Below are 19,120 nucleotides of genomic sequence, written 5' to 3' on the forward strand. Positions count from 1 at the left end.
CAGTTCAGTAAGACTGAGAAACTCGACCAAGCGTTCAGCTGTGATAAAGTTATCATCAATATTTGTTTTTCCTTAAAATTTATTCTTTCTATGCATTTTGAGAGAAGGGATGGTGGCACGTTATTCAATAGTGTTGTGTTTTGGCTTGCACTTTGCGTTTACAGCATATCATTTTTTCATGAGTATTGGCGACACAGTTTACTAGAGTTATTTCGTTTTTTAAAACTACATTCTGTTTATTTCAGTTGTTGGTAATCCACTTTAGGCCTGCCTCACATGGGTACAGCCAGTGATGATGGAAGCTTGTCACCACATACACAAGCCAGTCTGTGGGCGGTTATCAAAATGGAGTGAAATCCACAGCCACGGTATAGCCCAGAGAAGTAGCACACAACAGTGGCTTCGCGGGAGCAAGGGAAGGCACTCTTTGTTATAAACGTGTGGAAAGCGTTGGGTTTGCTTCCCTTCACAAACGTCAGGCTTCCAATTGACTATTGTTGACCTGTGTGCGCAGAGACGTAAGATAAAAGGTAAAAATAGGTCTGTTTTGGACAACACAAGGATAGAAGAAGGTCTAAAGCAGCCTCGGCACGCCAACACCACACCCCTGACGCCATATTTGATTTCCAAACATGGTATATTTCACCTTTCACTTTTTGATTGAAACATTTTCTTTCTTTTCATACATTGTTCGTTGATTTATTCATTAACTGATTAAGGATGGTAAGTGAAGTCTCAAACTTTCTTTTTCAAGAGAAGTTTAATCCAAACTTTTATCTCTGAACTGTGATTTCACACCTGTACGTGGTTGCAAAGCTTCTCAGCAAGTTATCTCTTACCACATTTTTTTCTGTCTATCTTTGATATCTACATTCAGTCAGTCAGGCCATCAAAGATGCACCACTCTCTATCGAATTCTGATTGGAGCTGTTAACTGTGAAATATTTTCAGATGTACTGAGGCCCCAAGGTTTGTGTTGATTTTCAGTTGTGTGTGGTGTGTCAGGGCTTTGTTTTCTGTACAAATGGAGTCCTGTGTTAGGGCTTTGTTTTCTGTACAAATGGAGTCCTGTTAGGGCTTTGTTTTCTGTACAAATGGAGCCCTGTGTTAAGGCTTTGTTTTCTGTACAAATGGAGTCCTGTTAGGGCTTTGTTTTCTGTACAAATGGAGTCCTGTAAGGGCTTTGTTTTCTGTACAAATGGAGTCCTGTGTTAGGGCTTTGTTTTCTGTACAAATGGAGTCCTGTGTTAGGGCTTTGTTTTCTGTACAAATGGAGTCCTGTTAGGGCTTTGTTTTCTGTACAAATGGAGTCATGTGTTAGGGCTTTGTTTTCTGTACAAATGGAGTCCCGTGTACAAATGGAGTCCCGTGTTAAGGCTTTGTTTTCTGTACAAATGGAGGTGCATAATATTATTGTAGAACTGTGTGCTTAAATGTGTCTTGATCTGCCATAATTTTCGAATTGCAATTTGCTTCCCAGTTCTCAGAAAATTAATATCTGTTACATTTACAAGAAAAATTGTTCCCTGAACATTTTACAGATTCTCACACATCTAACGATCCATACAAAGATTGTGTGTGTGTGTGACACACATACATCATTGCAAAGCATCATAATGACAGCTGTGATATTTATCATCATTATCATCATACCTTTTTGCTTTGTTTTGAATTTTTGACGTTTCATTGAATATAGATAGATTACCTTTTGGCTTTTTGATGGTGTGATACATTCCAGCTGATTGATGCCATATTTGATTTCCATTCGTGTATATTTCAGCGTTCACGTTTTGACTGAATCATTTTCTTTCTTTTTTTTTGGGGGGGGGGGGGGGGGGTGCTGGGGGCGGGGGTTTGTTGCTTGATTTGTTCTAGACTGATTATATCTTTTAACAAAAAGGAGTTTGCTGTGGTCACTTTTTCTTGTTTGGCATTGATTTTTTATTGTCGGTCATTTGTTCTGAGAAGTGCCATTGCTGAATCGGTCAGGCGTTTGATTTCTGATCGGGTGTTAACCAGTGATCAGTGTTCTGTGTTCCTTCTCAGCACAGTGTACTGTCCTTGTGAACAGCACTTCATTTTGATTTCTGATCGGGTGTTCACCAGTGATCAGCGTTCCGGGTTCCTTCTCAGCACAGTGTACTGCCCTTGGGAACAGCACTTCATTCTGATTATCCTCGCTCCACCCAGGTGTGAATGGTGGTATACCTGACCTGTTGGAGAAATCCCCCCAGAAGGTTAAATGTCTGAAGAAGAGGGGTTGGGCCACACCTTCACATGCAGAGCCCTTGTTGACACAGTGAACATGAATTCACAACCACCATGGCCATTAACGGCTGTCCTCACTTAAAAAAAAAAAAAAAGGTTTTGGACTGCAACTTGAGGAGGGGTTGGGGGGGGGCATGCTTTAAATATGCCCTTTTTCAAAAGAATGCTTTATTTCCCATGCCCCACCTTCCTCCCTCTTTTTCTAAACATTTTCCTGTCAATTGTTTGAGACCAAATTGTTAGAGGTACTGTTTCAAATATTGTTTATGCCAATGAATATAGGGTTTTTTTTTGTTTTTTTGTTTTTTAGTGGGTGTGGATGTTGTGGGTAGGTGTATGCATGTTTTCAGGTTTCAGAGTAACAAATGATCAGCTGGACATATTTCATGTTGATTATATACTTATTCCAACTGTGATATGGCTGTGATCAGAAACAATGTTTCCTTTTAGGATGAAATACATGTGCAAGTTGACGACTTTTTTCTTCTTTTTCCCCCCAAATCTTAATTCAGTTAAATCATCAAGGCAAGACTAATTTATGATTCGTTCAAACCAGGAGGAAAAAAGAGAGAGAACAAGCAAGCCCAATGAGACCGGCAAAAGAACAACACAAGGATCGCTTGCTTGTGACTTTCCAATGCCGCTAAACTGACAGTGTGCACGCACACGCACGCGTGCACACACACGAAACATGGTGTGTCCTTTTGTTTTATTTTTTTTTTCTTCAAATGGAACCAAATTAAACCACTCATGAGCAACACTGTAACATGCACACATGAGCAAACAAGAAACATCCCATTCATGCCTTCCAAAACGAGAGAAGGGGTTGGGGGCTTCATCGTGCAACTAAATCCAACACTACACAGTGATACTGCTAACCTCTAAGAGAGAGAGAGAGAGAGGGGGCTAGGGGTCACATACCACACACAACTTGTATTCATGAACAAAACGAAACTGATAAATTCTCCAAAATAGATCAGCGGGCTGCACGTTTCAATACGCAATGATGCAAACTGCAGAGGCTGTATTTCATTTAGGGAGAGAGAGAGATATGTCAAAAGATTAGTGAAAACAGGTTTTGAATAAAAGAATGGTGTGTATGCATGCAGTAGATTGAAAGAGTGTGTGTGTGTGTGTGAGAGAGGGAGGAGTAGCAGATGGAAGGGAGACAGATCAAGTGCAAATGTATGCATACAAAAGCATGATGATGATGATGAAGAATATGTATTACACGTGATGCTCAAAAGTTACAATTACACAACATGGATTGGTGAATGTAAGGTATTTCTGCAATTTTTGGTGGTGTTTTTTTCTTTTTAAAAGAAAAAAACACCATTTCCTCACAATTAAAAATAAAAACAACAAAACCAACCACCACCACCACACTGCCACCATTCAGTCTTTTTCCATACTAAATCCTCTCATTCAGAGGGTGGTCCTTTTGTATATCACTGAATTCATCAACACAAAAACGACAACTCAGATTTCAAACAGTCACCACATTAACCAGACAGTCCATAGTAATAACAATACATTATCAACGAAACACAATATAGAATTGTTAGAAGGCTGGGAGGTGGATAAAGTTCAATCGGGGATTTGATACGAAGCACATCGTTTGTTTCCAGAAATTCTCTGCAGTGTATTGCAAACCTGGGCAGGGTGTAGTACTAAGCATGAGAAAACCTTGCCCTAAAGATAGTACATTAAAGGAGAAAACCTTGCCTTAAAAACACAATACAGGAAAACCTAGTGCTAAAGATACAATAAATCGGAAAACCTTGCCCTACAGATGGGTACAATAAAGGAGAAAAGCTTACCCTAAAGACAGTACGATGGAGAAAGCCTTGGCCTACAGATGGCCCAATAAAAGGGACAAAAACCAAACCCTGAGACAATACATTCACGGAGAAAACCTAGAGCTGAAGATCTAAACTAAATGGGAAGGGCTTGCCCTAAAGACGACGCAATAAAGGAGAAAACCCTGACCCTACAATACAGGAGACGCCCTGACCCTAAAGACGCTACAATACAGGAGACGCCCTGACCCTAAAGACGCTACAATGACGGAGAAACCCTGACCCTACAGACGCTACAATGACGGAGAAACCCTGACCCTACAGACGCTACAATAAAGGAGAAACCCTGACCCTAAAGACGCTACAATAAAGGAGAAGCCCTGACCCTAAAGACGCTACAATAAAGGAGAAACCCTGACCCTACAGACGCTACAATAAAGGAGAAGCCCTGACCCTAAAGACTCTACAACAAAAGAAGCCCTGACCCTAAAGACACAATACAGGAGACGCCCTGACCCTAAAGACACGATACAGGAGACGCCCTGACCCTAAAGACACGACAATACAGGAGACGCCCTGACCCTAAAGACACGACAATACAGGAGACGCCCTGACCCTAAAGACACGACAATAGAGGAGACAACCCTGACCCTAGAGACACGACAATACAAGAGACAACCCTGACCCTAGAGACACTACAATACAAGAGACAACCCTGACCCTAGAGACACTGCACTAAAGGAGGAAACCCTTGACCCTAGAGACACTGCACTAAAGGAGGAAACCCTTGACCCTAAAGACACTGCACTAAAGGAGGAAACCCTTGACCCTAAAGACAGTAGAGCAAAGAAGAAACCCTGACCCCAAAGACGCTACAATGACGGAGAACCCCTGACCCTAATGACACTACAACAAAAGGAGAACCCCTGACCCTAATGACACTGCAATAAAGTACAAACCCTGACCCTGCAGACAGACACTGCAATAAAGTACAAACCCTGACCCGACAGACAATACAGTAAAGGAGGAAACCCTGACCCTAAAGACACTGCAATAAAGGAGAAACCCTGACCCTAAAGACGCTACAATACAGGAGACGCCCTGACCCTAAAGACGCTACAATACAGGAGACGCCCCGACCCTGAAGACGCTACAATACAGGAGACGCCCCGACCCTAAAGACGCTACAATAAAGGAGAAACACTGACCCTACAGACGCTACAATGACGGAGAACCCCTGACCCTACAATGACGGAGAGAACCCCTGACCCTAATGACACTACAATAAAGGAGAAACCCTTGACCCTAAAGACACTGCAATAAAGGAGAAGCCCTGACCCTAAAGACAGTAGAATAAAGAAGCCCTGACCCTAAAGACAGTAGAATAAAGAAGCCCTGACCCTAAAGACAGTAGAATAAAGAAGAAACCCTGACCCTAAAGACACTACAGCAAAGAAGAAGAAACCCTGACCCTAAAGACACTACAATACAAGAGACACCCTGACCCTAAAGACACTACAATAAAGGAGAACCCCTGACCCTAAAGACACTACAATAAAGGAGAACCCCTGACCCTAAAGACACTACAATACAGGAGACGACCCTGACCCCAAAGACACTACAATACAGGAGAACCCCTGACCCCAAAGACACTACAATACAGGAGAACCCCTGACCCTAAAGACACTACAATACAAGGGAAAGCCCTGACCCAAAAGACACAATACAAGGGACCCTAAAGACACTACAAGGGAAAGCCCTGACCCTAAAGACACTGCAATACAAGGGAAAGCCCTGACCCTAAAGACACTGCAATACAGGAGAAACCCTGACCCTAAAGACACTGCAATAAAGGAGACGCCCTGACCCTAAAGACACTACAATACAGGAGACGCACTGACCCTACAGACGCTACAATAAAGGAGAAACACTGACCCTAATGACAGAGAATGACAGGAGACGCCCTGACCCTAAAGACACTACAATACAAGGGAAAGCCCTGACCCTAAAGACACTACAATACAGGAGAACCCCTGACCCTAAAGACACTACAATACAAGGGAAAGCCCTGACCCTAAAGACACTACAATACAAGGGACCCTAAAGACACTACAATACAAGGGAAAGCCCTGACCCTAAAGACACTACAATACAGGAGAAGCCCTGACCCTAAAGACACTGCAATACAGGAGAAACCCTGACCCTAAAGACACTACAATAAAGGAGACGCCCTGACCCTAAAGACGCTACAATGACGGAGAACCCCTGACCCTAAAGACGCTACAATGACAGGAGACGCCCTGACCCTAAAGACACTACAATACAGGAGACGCACTGACCCTACAGACGCTACAATAAAGGAGAAACACTGACCCTACAATGACGGAGAACCCCTGACCCTAAAGACGCTACAATGACAGAGAATGACAGGAGACGCCCTGACCCTAAAGACACTACAATACAAGGGAAAGCCCTGACCCTAAAGACACTACAATACAGGAGAAGCCCTGACCCTAAAGACACTGCAATACAGGAGACAACCCTGACCCCAAAGACACTACAATACAGGAGACAACCCTAACCCCAAAGACACTACAATACAGGAGACGCCCTGACCCTAAAGACACTACAATACAGGAGAACCCCTGACCCTACAGACACTGCAATAAAGGCGGAAACCCTGACCCTACAGACACTGCAGTAAAGGCGGAAACCCTTGACCCTACAGACACTACAATAAAGGAGAAACCCTTGACCCTAAAGACACTACAACAAAGGAGAAACCCTTGACCCTAAAGACACTACAATACAGGAGACACCCTTGACCCTAAAGACACTACAATACAAGGGAACGCCCTGACCCTAAAGACACTACAATACAGGAGACGCCCTGACCCTAAAGACACTACAATACAAGGGAACGCCCTGACCCTAAAGACACTACAATACAGGAGACACCCTTGACCCTAAAGACACTACAATACAAGGGAACGCCCTGACCCTAAAGACACTACAATACAGGAGACACCCTGACCCTAAAGACACTACAATACAGGAGAACCCCTGACCCTAAAGACACTACAATACAGGAGAACCCCTGACCCTAAAGACACTACAATAAAGGAGAAACCCTTGACCCTAAAGACACTACAGCAAAGAAGAAACCCTGACCCTAAAGACACTACAATACAGGAGACACCCTGACCCTAAAGACACTACAATACAGGAGACAACCCTAACCCCAAAGACACTACAATACAGGAGAACCCCTGACCCTAAAGACACTACAATACAGGAGAACCCCTGACCCTAAAGACGCTACAATGACGGAGAAACACTGACCCTACGGACGCTACAATGACGGAGAACCCCTGACCCTAAAGACGCTACAATGACGGAGAAGCCCTGACCCTAAAAACGCTACAACAAAGGAGAAGCCCTGACCCTAAAGACACTACAATAAAGGAGAAACCCTGACCCTAGAGACACTGCAATAAAGTACAAACCCTGACCCTAGAGACACTGCAGTAAAGGAGGAAACCCTGACCCTACAGACACTACAATAAAGGAGACACCCTGACCCTAAAGACGACGCAATAAAGGAGAAACCCTAAAGACACTACAATAAGGGAGACACCCTGACCCTAAAGACACTACAATACAGGAGAAGCCCTGACCCTAAAGACACTACAATAAAGGAGAAAACCCTGACCCTAAAGACACTACAATACAGGAGAAGCCCTGACCCTAAAGACACTGCAATACAGGAGACGCCCTGACCCTAAAGACCCTGCAATAAGGGAGAACCCTGACCCTAAAGACCCTGCAATACAGGAGACGCCCTGACCCTAAAGACCCTGCAATACAGGAGACGCCCTGACCCTAAAGACCCTGCAATACAGGAGACGCCCTGACCCTAAAGACACTGCAATACAGGAGACGCCCTGACCCTAAAGACACTACAATACAGGAGACACCCCGAACCCTAAAGACACTACAATACAGGAGACACCCCGACCCTAAAGACACTACAATACAGGAGACAACCCTAACCCCAAAGACACTACACTACAGGAGACAACCCTGACCCCAAAGACGCTACAATACAGGAGAACCCCTGACCCTAAAGACGCTACAATAAAGGAGAAACACTGACCCTACAGACGCTACAATGACGGAGAACCCCTGACCCTAATGACACTACAACAAAAGGAGAAACCCTGACCCTAAAAACACTACAATAAAGGAGAAGCCCTGACCCTAAACACACTGCACTAAAGGAGAAACCCTGACCCTAAAGACACTACAATAAAGTACAAACCCTGACCCTAGAGACACTGCAATAAAGCACAAACCCTGACCCTACAGACACTACAGTAAAGGAGGAAACCCTGACCCTAGAGACACTGCAATAAAGTACAAACCCTGACCCTAGAGACACTGCAATAAAGTACAAACCCTGACCCTACAGACAATACAGTAAAGGAGGAAACCCTGACCCTACAGACACTACAATAAAGGAGAAACCCTTGACCCTAAAGACACTACAATAAAGGAGAAACCCTGACCCTAAAGACACTGCAATAAAGGAGAAACCCTGACCCTAAAGACACTACAATAAAGGAGAAACCCTGACCCTAAAGACAGTAGAATAAAGAAGAAACCCTGACCCTAAAGACAGTAGAATAAAGAAGAAACCCTGACCCTAAAGACAGTAGAATAAAGAAGAAACCCTGACCCTAAAGACACTACAATACAGGAGACACCCTGACCCTAAAGACACTACAATAAAGGAGAACCCCTGACCCTAAAGACACTACAATACAGGAGACGCCCCGACCCTAAAGACACTACAATACAGGAGACACCCCGACCCTAAAGACACTACAATACAGGAGACACCCCGACCCTAAAGACACTACAATACAGGAGACAACCCTAACCCCAAAGACACTACAATACAGGAGACAACCCTGACCCCAAAGACACTACAATACAGGAGAACCCCTGACCCTAAAGACACTGCAATACAGGAGAAGCCCTGACCCTAAAGACACTGCAATACAGGAGAAGCCCTGACCCTAAAGACACTACAATACAGGAGACACCCTGACCCTAAAGGCACTGCAATACAGGAGACGCCCTGACCCTAAAGACACTGCAATACAGGAGAAGCCCTGACCCTACAGACACTACAATAAAGGAGAAAACCTGACCCTAAAGACACTACAAGAAAGGAGAAACCCTGACCCTACAGACACTATAATAAAGGAGAAACCCTTACCCTACAATAAAGGAGAAAACCTTACCCTAAAGACACTACAATAAAGGAGAAACCCTGACCCTACAGACACTACAATAAAGGAGAAACCCTGACCCTAAAGACACTACAATAAAGGAGAAACCCTGACCCTACAGACACTACAATAAAGGAGAAAACCTGACCCTAAAGACACTACAAGAAAGGAGAAACCCTGACCCTACAATAAAGGAGAAACCCTGACCCTACAGACACTATAATAAAGGAGAAACCCTGACCCTACAATAAAGGAGAAACCCTTACCCTACAGACACTATAGTAAAGGAGAAAACCCTGATCCTACAGACACTACAATAAAGGAGAAACCCTGACACTACAATAAAGGAGAAGCCCTGACCCTACAGACACTACAATAAAGGAGAAACCCTGACCCTAAAGACCCTACAATAAAGGAGAAACCCTGACCCTAAAGACGCTACAATAAAGGAGAAACCCTGACCCTACAGACACTATAATAAAGGAGAAACCCTGACCCTACAATAAAGGAGAAACCCTTACCCTACAATAAAGGAGAAAACCTTACCCTAAAGACACTACAATAAAGGAGAAACCCTGACCCTACAGACACTATAGTAAAGGAGAAAACCCTGATCCTACAGACACTACAATAAAGGAGAAACCCTGACACTACAATAAAGGAGAAGCCCTGACCCTAAAGACCCTACAATAAAGGAGAAGCCCTGACCCTAAAGACCCTACAATAAAGGAGAAACCCTGACCCTAAAGACGCTACAATAAAGGAGAAACCCTGACCCTAAAGGCGCTACAATAAAGGAGAAACCCTGACCCTAAAGGCGCTACAATAAAGGAGAAACCCTGACCCTAAAGACACTACAATAAAGGAGAAACCCTGACCCTAAAGACGCTACAATAAAGGAGAAACCCTGACCCTAAAGACACTACAATAAGGGAGAGTGGTTGGAGAATACAACTGAAGGACATGTGTGCTGGATGCAATTTATGGCTTGGAGAAAAAAGAAAAGAAAAAAAAGGCATGCTGTTTCTGGCCAACTTCTGTGACACATCTATTTTGATATGTTGAACAAATACAGTACAGGAAAGGGAAAAAATCCACTGATACGCAAACACATAATGATGATGGAAAATTCCAGTTTGATAACAAATGTGATTTCAAATTGCAAACAAAAACTTAAAAAAAATATCTACATGCAGGCATTCTGGTTATGTGCCGTCTCCGTGGGAGAGCCGTTTCAGCCAAAGAAATTAAATTTGGTGTGACAAACTGATGCACACACAACACCGCGAACAAATTATCTGTATGGCAGCACCCCCATGGTGGGTCTCTTAACACAGCTGACAGCATTTCTAGCATGTTACACTAGAAAAATGTTAAAACATCCCAGTGTATGCATGCACAGAAAAGGATTTTACTCTCAGATTTTTTTTTTTTTTTTTTTTTTTTTTAGATGATGCAGATGTTTTTTTTTGTTTCATTAATATTTTCCTGTACATACAATTCAAGCAATGATAAACAAAATCAGAAACCAACCACCTTGATCAGATTATGAGACTTGGACATGGCCAATCAACATAAGGTTCCTTCAAACCTCTTTGTGTGTGCCACACAGATAATGGTGCACAACAGTGTCATACTGGTAAAAATCAAATCCAATCCACTTCAAGTACGACAGATGAAGCAGAAACCCCTCTTGAAATGCAACAGAACAGTCCAGAGCCAAACGGGGGGCTAGAGGGAAGGGGTGCAATCAAGCTTTCAACAATTTCATTGCAACACATATACAGTAACAAAAAAAATTATATAAACTGAGGGGGGGGGGGAGGAAAAAAGACTATTAACACATCATGGGTTAAAAAAAAAAAAGAAAAAAAAAGTACACTATGAATGACAAACATATCTGCATACCATGTGCAGAGAATGACCTTGTGGTTGGACTGACAAAACTTTCTTTTTTTTTTCTTTTCTTTTTGCTTTGGGGTTGTACTCTCTGTCTCTCTCTCTCTGTGTCTCTCTCATGCACACAAGTGGACAGGATAACAAATCACTTGCAACCGTATCTTGCCCACCCAGGCAAGGAATCAAGCATGACTTCATATTCAGACTTCCGAAGGAATGCACACAGAGCTGACCCCCCAATGCTGTTACCCAGGACTAGACACAGCATCAGAGCTTCATCGTGTTCCTAACTTTTTGACACAGTAATGTTGCCATACATTCTGCAATGCATCACTCGTACACAGACACAAATCAATGACAGTACACACACACACACAAAAATGATGATAAAAGAGTGATATATATATATATACACATATATACATTGAACTATATATATATAGTTCAATCAAGTTTTTCACAAGTCGATAATCTGTGCGAGTGCCAGTAATCATGAAGATGCGAGGTAAATCAGCCTAACACAGGATGCAAATGGTAAGGTAGAAGAAAATGGAAACAACAAAACAAAACAAAAAACAAGAAAAAAAAATCCAAGGAAAAAACCGATTTTATAACAGAAAGGAAAAAGAGTGACAGAGACAGTCCATGAACAAAAAATGACACAGGACAAGTGAAAAAAAAAGTCCTTCACAGAGAGAGAGAGATGAATGTATTGCACAAGAACTGATGGAATAATTGGAAAATGCCGTCTACTTGTATCCAACACACACAAATACACTCTTCCATTGGTGACTTAACACACACCCCTTTCCATCACACACTCACACATATGCTCACACAGAAAGCAGCAGCAGCAGACGGTGAAGAAAAAGGGTTTGAGGCCGTAAAACCAGTGGTAAAACCTGTGGTAAGACGTAAGACACGCCACACACACTGCACAGAAAGCAGAACCAAAAAGCCCCACGCTGTCCAGAGAATAGCGGTACTTCAAATGCATCACTCTGTCAAAAGTGATAAAAACATGTACATGTCATCAGTCCAACATTATGCTAAAAATGGTGCAGTCATTCCACTCGCTTACACACAAAATGTGCCTGCATCACTTCAATCTGAAAACGCGCTTAAAATTTTCAAAGTTGACACATTCACAAGCCCCAAAATGCAATTATGCCTGCAAATAAATTACTAAAACTAGTTAATTATGATCTCTGTTAAAAATTACAACAAATATCATACACTGATTTTCACTCTGGAAACGCAAAACTGAACCTGAGCATACAAACAAAGGTCCACAAGCACACACACACACAGTGTAAGAAATCCACCAGAGCAATCACTGTAGCAGCACAAACACTGTTCAACCTATATCCACATAAAAAAAAAAACAAACGCCCAAAACAATCCACACTCCCGCCTTTTCTCTTTCAGGATAATCCCCCCTTTCACAGGAACACACTGCTGTAAACATGGACACGACCACAAACGTCCACAGGCCAACTAAGTGAAATTACAAACCAATCTGACGCCACAGACAGAGCGACTGCAAACCATTGTGGAATTTAACGCGAGTGGTTTTGTGGGTCTGTACATGTGTGTGGGAGACCAAAAGAGAAGCAACTATGCAAGCAACGAACCAGAAGGGAGGTGACGGGGGTGCGAACGAAGAAACCCCCCCAAACAAGTGGAACTGTTTCACCGAGCACAACCTCAACATTTTTCAACAAGCGCTCAACAAGAACAGAAATTCCAAAGAAAAAGAAGCAATCATTCGAAAACAGATTGCTGATGGGATGGTGATACAGAGCCTCTATCCATGATTTTTTTTTTCCCCCCCCCAGAACAGCAGGAACATAATCAACACTGATAAAGCTTTTTTGTTTTGTTTAAAAGTGTGTTGGCATAACAAGCAAAACTTGTCACCCTCCTCTGTGATATGAACGCTAAGTAAAGCAGGCACATGAACCCAAGTAAAGCAGGTACCTGAACTTAAGTAAAGCAGGTACATGAACTTAAGTAAAGCAGGTATATGAATTCAAGTAAAGCAGGTACATAAACTAAAGCATGAACCGAAGTAAAGCACGTACATGAACCAGACTGGACAAAGATCTAAACTCTCAAATGATGTCTTTAAAAAAAGGACATAAGAGCACAGAGATTGTAAACCATAATTTCCACGTAATACTGGGCAAAAAAACAAACAACAAATCTTTGACACAAACAACTCTAAATGCATTAAAAAAAAAAGTGACTTGTTAAAAATGCAAACGCTTCGATGTACTTGTGAAACGGTAATCATAAATAATTATTCCCACCCACACACGCACACACATTTTTTTCTTCATCAGTTTTCGTCGTCTGTTCCGCCTTTTAAATGACAAGTCTGATGACTGAACAGACATCCATCACGAGGTGAAGTGACCATCGGATCACAAGCATACCCACCGCATGGACACACAGAACAACTTTGTGTGACCAAAGGAAGATTGTCTTCACGACACGCCCTCCTTCCCCGTCCACCTCCCCACCCTCTCCCCTCGACCACACCCACACAAAGTCAGAAAGAAAAAGCACACACACACACACAAATACACACGCTTAGAGCAAACAAACAAATTGCCCACAACCAGATTCAATCCATCAGTCTCATTTGCTTTCAAGATTTTTTCTCTCTCTAACTTCTGATGCGTTCTGTTCTGTCCTCAATGAATTTCTATGGATGCTATTTAGTAAAAGTAGATGGGTCATCCTGTTTGACCGACCACAGCTGTGTCATGGCATCAGCTGTCACTGCTGACAACAAGGAACAGATCCCCTTCCAGACCAGCCTTCAACCCAGGGCATGACAGCACAAGCGGTGAGTATGCCAAATTAAAAACAAAACAAAAAAAGGTGACAAGACTCACATCACATCCCAACATCCACAGACTGACCAGCTGATACCTACACTCTCCCCTGAACAAAGAATTTTTTTTTTTTTTTAAAGAAGAAAAAAAACGGGTGTGACATTTAACTTTGATCCTGTGAAGGAAATTTGACATGTTAGTGTATGAGCGTGCGCTGAAATCCATTGTGAACATCAGTGCCGCCAACTTCACTCAAAACAAAACAAAATTCTAACAAGCAGGACCCATAGCTGTCTCTGTTGCTAGGAATGCCTGCATGTCTGGACCAGCTGGAAAAAACAAACCAACCTGTAACACCTACCCATGCCGGTTTCATTTTTTGAATTTTTTTTTTTTTTTTTACCCACAATTATTCATCTCTTTCGTTAATGGCAGATTTATTACATAAAGCATCCAAAGCTCGGAGTCATTTTGGGAGTTGCGTGATAGTTCTTCATCTTTATCATTATTACTACCCCTGAAATCGGAACATGGCTGCCTATATGAAGCAGTTAAAAACTGTCATGTAGGTAAAAAAGCCCACTTGTAGATATGTGTGAGTTGTGTTGTAGCCATTGACGTGAACAGAGGAAGAGAAATAAAAATGATGATGATCACTGATGAAGGGGAACACAGTCCCTTCTTCCATTTTCACTGAGACGGGTTATGAATCTCCTCATCCATGGAATGCTGATTAACACACACATACACACTCACACAGACACAAAAAAACACACACACATCACCATCCATGGAAATAACATTACCCAAGGAACATACCATCAACTCACCACACACAGACCCACTCACACACACACACATAAAAGCACTTATCACACACACACAATATTGGACAGTGTCATGTCGGTCTGTTTGAGAAATCCATAAAACGGATGCCTCAGCAGCGACCACAGTCAGTGCCAGGACTAAAGAAGTGCACTCACCAGACAAGCAACGGTGCCTGTCAGGCACACTCACACTGCGCGGTGCCACTCCCGGTGCATGTGGGGGTACACGCGCACCGAGCAGAGTGAAGTGCACTCACACTGAGCAATGTCACACAACACCAGGTGCACATGGAGTGCACTCACACAAGAGCAAAGCCACTCCAGACAATTGTGGCACAACTCACATGGCTGTGCTGACGACAAGGAAAAGACCAAATGTGGAAAAAAAAGAAGAAGAAATAACAACAAAAAAACAACAACTTAAAACAGGCATGCACACACACACACACATACCAATATACCCCACACATGAGTGCGGTGTGTGCTCTTTCATCTCCATGCAAGAGAAATTTGTTATGAGAACGAGTAACACAATACAATATGATACAATACAATACAGTGCAGTACAATACAATTTAATAATATACAACACAATACAATACAACACAACATATCCACTGACAGGACACACACCTCAAGTCCCTCACAGTCCAGAACGACCATCAGCTGTATGGCAGATTACCCGAAGCAGAAACACACACACACACGAGTGTGTGTATATAATAAAATTATAGATGATGTGTCACCACATATAAATCTATATTTTTTTTTATAATCATCAAGGGTGTGGACAGAAGGGGTTTCTGTGGTGTGGACAGAAGGGGCGTTCAGTGGTGTGGACAGAAGGGGTGTTCAGTGGTGTGGACAGAAGGGGTGTGGACAGAAGGGGTGTTCAGTGGTGTGGACAGAAGGGGTGTGGACAGAAGGGGTGTTCAGTGGTGTGGACAGAAGGGGTGTTCAGTGGTGTGGACAGAAGGGGTGTGGACAGAAGGGGGGTGTTCAGTGGTGTGGACAGAAGGGGTGTGGACAGAAGGGGCGTTCAGTGGTGTGGACAGAAGGGGCGTTCAGTGGTGTGGACAGAAGGGGCGTTCAGTGGTGTGGACAGAAGGGGCGTTCAGTGGTGTGGACAGAAGGGGTGTGGACAGAAGGGGCGTTCAGTGGTGTGGACAGAAGGGGTGTGGACAGAAGGGGTGTTCAGTGGTGTGGACAGAAGGGGTTTTCAGTGGTGTGGACAGAAGGGGTGTGGACAGAAGGGGTGTTCAGTGGTGTGGACAGAAGGGGTGTGGACAGAAGGGGCGTTCAGTGGTGTGGACAGAAGGGGTGTTCAGTGGTGTGGACAGAAGGGGTGTGGACAGAAGGGGCGTTCAGTGGTGTGGACAGAAGGGGTGTGGACAGAAGGGGCGTTCAGTGGTGTGGACAGAAGGGGTGTGGACAGAAGGGGCGTTCAGTGGTGTGGACAGAAGGGGTGTGGACAGAAGGGGCGTTCAGTGGTGTGGACAGAAGGGGTGTGGACAGAAGGGGTGTTCAGTGGTGTGGACAGAAGGGGTGTGGACAGAAGGGGTGTTCAGTGGTGTGGACAGAAGGGGTGTGGACAGAAGGGGTGTGGACAGAAGGGGCGTTCAGTGGTGTGGACAGAAGGGGCGTTCAGTGGTGTGGACAGAAGGGGTGTTCAGTGGTGTGGACAGAAGGGGTGTGGACAGAAGGGGTGTTCAGTGGTGTGGACAGAAGGGGTGTTCAGTGGTGTGGACAGAAGGGGTGTTCAGTGGTGTGGACAGAAGGGGCGTTCAGTGGTGTGGACAGAAGGGGTGTTCAGTGGTGTGGACAGAAGGGGCGTTCAGTGGTGACAGAAGGGGTGTTCAGTGGTGTGGACAGAAGGGGTGTTCAGTGGTGTGGACAGAAGGGGTGTTCAGTGGTGTGGACAGAAGGGGTGTTCAGTGGTGTGGACAGAAGGGGTGTTCAGTGGTGTGGACAGAAGGGGCGTTCAGTGGTGTGGACAGAAGGGGCGTTAGTGGTGTGTTCAGTGGTGTGGACAGAAGGGGCGTTCAGTGGTGTGGACAGAAGGGGTGTTCAGTGGTGTGGACAGTGGTGTGGACAGAAGGGGCGTTCAGCGGTGTGGACAGAAGGGGTGTTCAGTGGTGTGGACAGAAGGAGTGTTCAGCGGTGTGGACAGAAGGAGTGTTCAGTGGTGTGGACAGAAGGACCTGAGGATCACCTTTCAGGACAACCTGCCGGTCAGCTTTTGATGCTTTGACTCCCTGAGGAACTACACTATCCAGGATGTCAGCTTCAGTCCTGAATGTGACTCGTGTGGTAACCACAGCAGACTGCAGCAGCTGCTCTCTCTCTCTCTCCTGTTTTTGCTGACGCTAGCTTTGACAGCTTCTTCTACAGCCTAGTGACTGTTGAACGAAGGTACAGCTTATTAACACTGCTGTTTTTACTCACTGACATGGCTTCGGTGATTTTGTGCCTCAGCAGAGTCTGTGGATCAAATGTCTTCATTTCACAAAGATGAAAACAAAAAACAAAAATTAAAAATCAGAGGAATTCTAAAAAGCAGCTATCTTTTTAATTTCTAAAAGTTTTCCTCTGTCATGCACTACCATCTCCCTCCCTCTCTCTCTGATCCATTCGTTCCTCACCACATAAAAGAATCAAACCACACTTCACACACACACACACACACACACCCTGTCTCCCGCCATGGTTGAAGGGTCGTCCCCCCCCTGGGCACCAAAGCCAAACCCACCACTTCAGCTCTCATTCAACTTTTGACACTTTGACAACAACGAGACGAGAAGAGAAAAGAAAAAAAAAAAGCAGACAGCGCTCTTCACTCTGTCCGACCGTCCAGTGTTTGTGGTCTCCAATGTCTAGGAGCCCACAAACTAGGTCACCCACTGCCACCGCAGTTCATGTCATGGAAGATAACACACCACCTAACTAAAGACCGACCCCATGTCCTCCACAGCAACATCGTCATCATCATCGTCATCCTCCTCCATCATCATCAATATAAACAAGTCTCAAAAGTCTGTGGCCTTTCATGCCCTGCTCTCATGGTGACCTCGATACCCCACCACTTCTGTGCTTGGGGTGAGTCCTGTCAATGTCTTCAGTGTCGGCAGATTCATGGGGGGCTGTTGTTTGAGGGATGTGGTGGCAGTCTCCACTCTGGGAGGGACGCTCACTCAGTCTGGCTCCGCGACTAAGCCATTATTGTCATTAGTAGGGGGCTTAGTAGGTGGTTTCCTAAGTATGTTAAATCAGAACAGGCACCACTGAACACCACCAAAGTGACTCAGCAGCAGTGCAGGGTCTCCTCTGGTGTGTGGCCTCCTGGCGACCTAACATCGATGGTTCCCTGTGGACTGTCGATGCTGGAACTGTGACTGACAAACCCGGGGGTGATTGTGTATGGAGGAATCTGAATGAGCGGCGTGGGAGTAATGTCACTGAAACGGTGCAGATGATGGGGCAGCACAAAAAAAAGAAAAGAAAAAAAAAAAAAGACTGACCCCATGTCGTCTTTCAGAACACCTGGTCCACACAATGCTGTCATGTGCCTGTCCGGCTCTAATGGCATCACAATGACACTGACGTCCTACGTTCCCCACAACAGGTGGCCTCACAATGACACTGACGTCCTACTTTCCCCACAACAGGTGGCCTCACAATGACACTGACGTCCTCCTTTCCCCACAACAGGTGGCCTCACAATGACACTGATGTCCTACTTTCCCCACAACAGGTGGCCTCACAATGACACTGACGTCCTCCTTTCCCCACAACAGGTGGCCTCACAATGACACTGACGTCCTACTTTCCCCACAACAGGTGGCCTCACAATGACACTGACGTCCTACTTTCCCCACAACAGGTGGCCTCACAATGACACTGACGTCCTACTTTCCCCACAACAGGTGGCCTCACAATGACACTGACGTCCCACTTTCCCCACAACAGGTGGCCTCACAATGACACTGACGTCCTCCTTTCCCCACAACAGGTGGCCTCACAATGACACTGACGTCCTCCTTTCCCCACAACAGGTGGCCTCACAATGACACTGACGTCCTACGTTCCCCACAACAGGTGGCCTCACAATGACACTGACGTCCTCCTTTCCCCACAACAGGTGGCCTCACAATGACACTGACGTCCTACGTTCCCCACAACAGGTGGCC

The sequence above is a fragment of the Babylonia areolata genome, chromosome 26 (genome assembly GCF_041734735.1).
Source record: "Babylonia areolata isolate BAREFJ2019XMU chromosome 26, ASM4173473v1, whole genome shotgun sequence".
NCBI classification, from domain to species: domain Eukaryota; kingdom Metazoa; phylum Mollusca; class Gastropoda; order Neogastropoda; family Buccinidae; genus Babylonia; species Babylonia areolata.